Source organism: Cydia strobilella, chromosome 14 (assembly GCF_947568885.1).
Source record: "Cydia strobilella chromosome 14, ilCydStro3.1, whole genome shotgun sequence".
Taxonomy (NCBI): Eukaryota; Metazoa; Arthropoda; class Insecta; order Lepidoptera; family Tortricidae; genus Cydia; species Cydia strobilella.
Window position 1 is genome coordinate 4,224,289 of NC_086054.1, and position 5,256 is coordinate 4,229,544.

Consider the following 5,256-nt stretch of genomic DNA (forward strand, 5'->3'; position numbering starts at 1 on the left):
ACGCTCGGTTCAAAGTTTGTTTGGGGTTTAAGCTGGATGAAGGGATAACTTCATATTTATATTATAAAATGTATCTGTTGCTGTGCTGGACTGTAATAAAGTTACAATAAAGTGTTTATTACAATCACTTAGTGGGCTACAACTAAAACTAATCACTAATTATGGCTAATATAAAGTTACCTTGTCTACTTGCAACATGTTGAGGAAATTCTCTTAATTGGTGTTTCGACAGGGGAGGTGCGGAAAGATTTAACTTTGGATAGGCTCTGTTTTTAGCTTATTTCCTGACTTGCCAAAGTCTCTCCGTTCAAAATGATCGCCACAAACATGACGAATCTGATGCAACTTTTCCACGGGTAAATGAACAAGATCTTCTTTTCCAACTTGTCTAAGCCAAGTTTTACACCTGTAAGCAAATTTGTTTTGGCTTCTTTTTAATTGTGTAGGTACCTACTGTAAACATAACATTGAGGGGCACAAGTGATGCAAATGAAATCAATAAGAATCGCAAACATAAGAGGAAGATAGTAGTAGTAAGTAAGTACTTTAAAGTGATTGGGACAGTGTGGCACATCCTGGTTGTAGTAGGTAGATCTACATTAGATTCTCATCTGAGAGAACTGCGTTGTGGATATTCAGCGGCCAATTGTCTAAGGCACGTGCCTTTCTAAACCTTGACGTTGGCGAAATCATAAACAATATCGATGGAGCCAAAAACACCCAAAGATTAATTGATTGATTGAGATGATGATGAATAATGTGTTGTGTCGGTTTATAAGTACCCTGTACCCTAACTATTAAGCAAACAGCAAATTCAAATTTCAAATAACACACCGCATAAATAGCAAAAACATTTTTTTAGGAACTTATAAATTGAAATAGACATCTTTGAATGCCTAGGAAGTCTTTGACCGACACTAAGGGCGAGCAGTACGTGCTTGTTCCTCCTATTACGGTATTAGGGAGAGACGGAGACCGGATTCGAATCGGCGTCTCGGTCGGCCTTCAGCTTACGCGGCTGATAAATCAAAATGTTTAATGAAATAACTTGTTCCCTAGTTGTATTTTGGAACTTTTTGACTTACCGCTGTTCATCCTTGGGAAATCTGGCAAAGAATCCTCCTCGAGTGATTTCTCTGACACCGCATATTTCACAATATCGGTTTTTGCCGGCCATTTTCACTATTTTATAATAGTACGGGTTTCTTTTTCAAAAACACAAAATTCAAAGTACACACAATAATATAAAAGAGAAGCAAATGTGCTCAACTCAATTTTAGAAAACTGATATTATTTTGCAGTTTTTGCACAGGAATTTTATATTTCAAAATGGTTGCCGCTCGTATATAAGCATTAATGTCAAGTTGGCATTTCAGCAGTGCTGCCAACGCCACGCCACTGTAATGACAAATATCTTTGCCATACATTTGTTCGTAACAGGAGTGTTTCCAACCACTGACACTTTAAGTTTGGCTTTTGTTGGTGGCATTTTTATCGCTTCTTTTAGTCACAATGTCACTTTATCACTTCAATGAAATAAAATAATTTGTTTATGTCAACAAAGCTATGCACTAAATAATTATAATTAATTAAATTTAAGGGAGCGGTTTAAATTTGCTGCTATAGATGACAGTGGCGCCACCTACTTTTTTTTAAACATATTAAATATTAATAACGGGTCACTCACGTATTTTAAGTCGAAAAACGCTCGACATGTTTCACTCCGTACCGAGGAACGTCATCAGGAACTTGCGTTGACGGTGACGGACCGGCGCAAACTTACTCTTTTTATTTTTTATAATCGAGTCATTCGGCTAACCTTCCCATATGTCCCGTATTTGATGGGGGAAGTTGCGTACTAGGCACGGATAAAAAAAAAGTATAAAATTTTGTCTTGATGAGTGTCGGGTGTGGGGGTGGCGGGGCAATTCGCTTAATGTAAATTGAGCAACGAGCGTATATCTGCAAAAAAGTAGTCATATAATTATGATGTATGTATACATAGTATATGAGTATGGTATGGGTACGAGTACACGAAAAGGAGGACTGCCTACAAAAAGAGACGAGATCCCATCAAAAACATTACATGCAAGTCTCACAACGCAGTTCTTCTACTACCCGCGGTTTTTAATAAATAAATATAATGACTTGGCAATCGCACGGCTTTTTATAATTTTGAGTAAAGTTGAGCAATACACATACGAGTACAAGTAAAGCATTGTGTGCGATTGCCAAGTCATTTAATGTATTAAAAAATAAAGGTATTTAATATTGTTACGGTTTTAACACCCCCTGGCACTGACTAAAATAACCGACTTGGTTTCACATTACATCTCAAAACTTTTTTGTAGTAGAAGATCCAAGTAAACGATTTCCCTAAAATCGTAAATGGTGAAATGTGTATCTTTGCTGACGATGCCTGTGATATTATAACAGCCAATACAATTCCGTCTTTGGACAACATTATAGCCTCGGAGATATTTAGGCTACAGGGATGGTTTTCTGCAAATGGTCTAGTTTTAAATCTACACAAAAACAAGAAAAATACTTAGTTGATTAAATTCTTTTTCTTAAAAAAAAAAACATTGGTCTAGTAGTTTCGGAGAAAATAGGCTGTGTCAGACGGACGGACAGACAGACAGACGCACGAGTGATCCTATAAGGGTTCCGTTTTTTTCCTTTTGAGGTACGGAACCCTAATAAAATGTATTTGGGGTCTCCAAACTTTTTTACCTGAGGGCCATATTGCAACTCAGAATATTTCGCGCGGGCCACCATCGGGCGCCATTTGGTGGTGTCTGGTTGCTGATAATACCAAGAACTGGTTATCCGCGGGCCGGATTGGAAAGCCTCGCGGGCCGGGGTTTAGACAGACAGACAAACGGACGGACATAGCGAAACTATAAGGGTTTCTAGTTTTTAGGGTTGACTACTGAACAAATGGTGGTCTATGGATACCACTAACTATGTCTTTAAAAAACCCGTAGGGGTCGGATCAAAAAGCTGATATGATATGACAGCTGTGGTACTTACCTGTGGTAAATTTATTGTGGGGACTGCGTTGCTTTTTAACCGTGTAAAACACGTGTACGCGCCTGGGCGATAATGGCGGGAGCACACCCGGCTCTCGCTAGTGGCCGGGTGGCCCACCGCCCTCACCCAGGCGGCGCGTACCTTAGGGTCTCTCGGAAATCTGTAATATAAAATATAATAGTGGGTTACCTAAAAAACACAACTCGAGGTCGACGCCCTCGATCGTGACGCGGATACTGGTGGCCATCTTGGTGTTTGACTGACTGGTGGTTGGTGGCTGCGTTGGTTCTTCGTAGGGTTTCTCTTCTTTCTTGAGTTGCTTGGTGGTTCAGTTCCTTGGTTCGCTGGTCTGGGTCGCCATGAAATATAAGTAGCAAATATGTATGTGGACGGGAGCGTAGGACGGGCAGAGTCAGGGCGTCAGGTAGAGTAATAACTATACGCAGCCAGTGGTAAGTAAGCAATCGCACTTTATTGTAGTTCCTAATCTATTTATACACGTAGGTTCGTTGCTGAGACAAGCAATATGCTTTTATGTCGCAGTAAACCAAAACGTTACTGCTAATTATGGAAAGTAGACGTTTGCCACATTAGCACATTACACGTGCACCGTTTAAACGGCCAAAAGCACTCCATTTACAAAAATATAACAAGCGATTTACGCTGAGTATTAGTAAGTTATTGCCAATTTTGCCCGACCTTTGTTTTCTGAGTATATGCTACTGTGTGAGTGAAATGGCTTTATCGCAAAAGCGCGCAAGTGTGAGTAGTACAACTAGTTGAACTAGTGCTTCCGCTGCGTCTTAAGCGTTCGGTTCGGGTGTTTCGTTCGTTTGATGTTTTGAATTTACCACCTTTTTCCACGAGCAAGTGGTAACATTTAAAAATTGTTCGTGTATATTTTAAAAAACCGGCCAAGTGCGAGTCGGACTCGCGCACCGAGGGTTCCGTACGTTACATAATTTTAACAATGTATTTTTTATGTGAAACGTGAGTGAAAGGTAAATTGCGGTGTACGATTTATGACGTATTAAAAATAAACTACTTACTAGACCTCGTTCAGTTTTATCATTCTCTTATTTTAGAAGTTACGGGGGGGGGGGGGCACACATTTTACCACTTTGGAAGTGTCTCGCGCAAACTATTCAGTTCAGAAAAAAAATTATATTAGAAACCTCAATATCATTTTTGAAGACCTATCCATAGATACTCCACACGTAAATAAAATAAATAAAAATAAAAAAGCCTTTTATTTCGAGTCCAAGTTAATTACATTAAATAAGTCAGTTTCGTTACAGTAAAGCATTTATAAATATAATTTTATGTATTTTTAGTATGTCAATTTAAATAAGTCAATTTTTCACATGTATTATTAAGTAATTTGATATTATAATCTTGTAACAAAAATTTAGTTTGCGGACAAGAACCCCTCATCGGGTGAAGGCCTCCTCCAAGGACTTCCATCTATCCCTATTTGCAGCTACATGTCTCCAGTTTGTCCCGACTGTTTTATTTATGTCATCAGTCCAGCGGCTATTTGGTTTCCCGGAGCGTCGTTTGCCTGCAGGTCCTTTCCAGGTGGTAGCTAGCAAGGTCCAGCGCGAGTCAGACAGTCTGGCAACATGTCCTGCCCATCTCCATTTTTGTGTTTTTGCGTGCTTGAGAGCGTCTATAAGTTTTGTTACAGCCCTTATATTTATATGGGGTATTTTTTGCACTCTTTTTATGTTTAGCAAGCTTCTCTCCATTGCTCTCTGGCATGTAGTTATTTTAGATTTAATTTTTGCAGTGAACAGCCAGGTTTGAATTGCATAGGTCAGTGAAGGCAAAATACACATATCCATAACTTTTTTCTTGATTTTTGACTCCACACGTATGGGTTTAATAAAAAAAATTTTTTTGAGTTTCATTTCCAAGTATGGGGAACCCCCAAAATTTATTGTTTTTTTTTTCTATTTTTGTATGAAAATCTTAATGCGGTTCACAGAATACATCTACTTACCAAGTTTCAACAGTATAGTTCTTATAGTTTCAGAGAAAAGTGGCTGTGACATACGGACGGACGGACAGACAGACAGACAGACATGACGAATCTATAAGGGTTCCGTTTTTTGCCATTTGGCTACGGAACCCTAAAAAGCGGATCCGCGTCAGCTTAACGCGGATAGCGGAGCCAGTGGCAAAAACGCGGGGTAAAAAGCGGATAAGCGGGGTGTCAGGCAA

General features: G+C 39.3%; 2 long non-coding RNA genes across 2 annotated transcripts; both read right to left on the reverse strand.

Moving 5' to 3' along the window:
- Positions 1–269: 269 nt before the first annotated feature.
- On the reverse strand, positions 270–1,190 carry LOC134747346 (uncharacterized). Its single transcript, XR_010128318.1, has 2 exons — positions 1,086–1,190; positions 270–406 (listed from the first exon to the last, which is right to left on the reverse strand). It is a non-coding gene; the product is annotated as an uncharacterized LOC134747346 (long non-coding RNA).
- Positions 1,191–4,097: 2,907 nt separating this feature from the next.
- On the reverse strand, positions 4,098–5,004 carry LOC134747140 (uncharacterized). Its single transcript, XR_010128296.1, has 2 exons — positions 4,900–5,004; positions 4,098–4,242 (listed from the first exon to the last, which is right to left on the reverse strand). It is a non-coding gene; the product is annotated as an uncharacterized LOC134747140 (long non-coding RNA).
- Between the last annotated feature and the right edge of the window lie 252 nt (positions 5,005–5,256).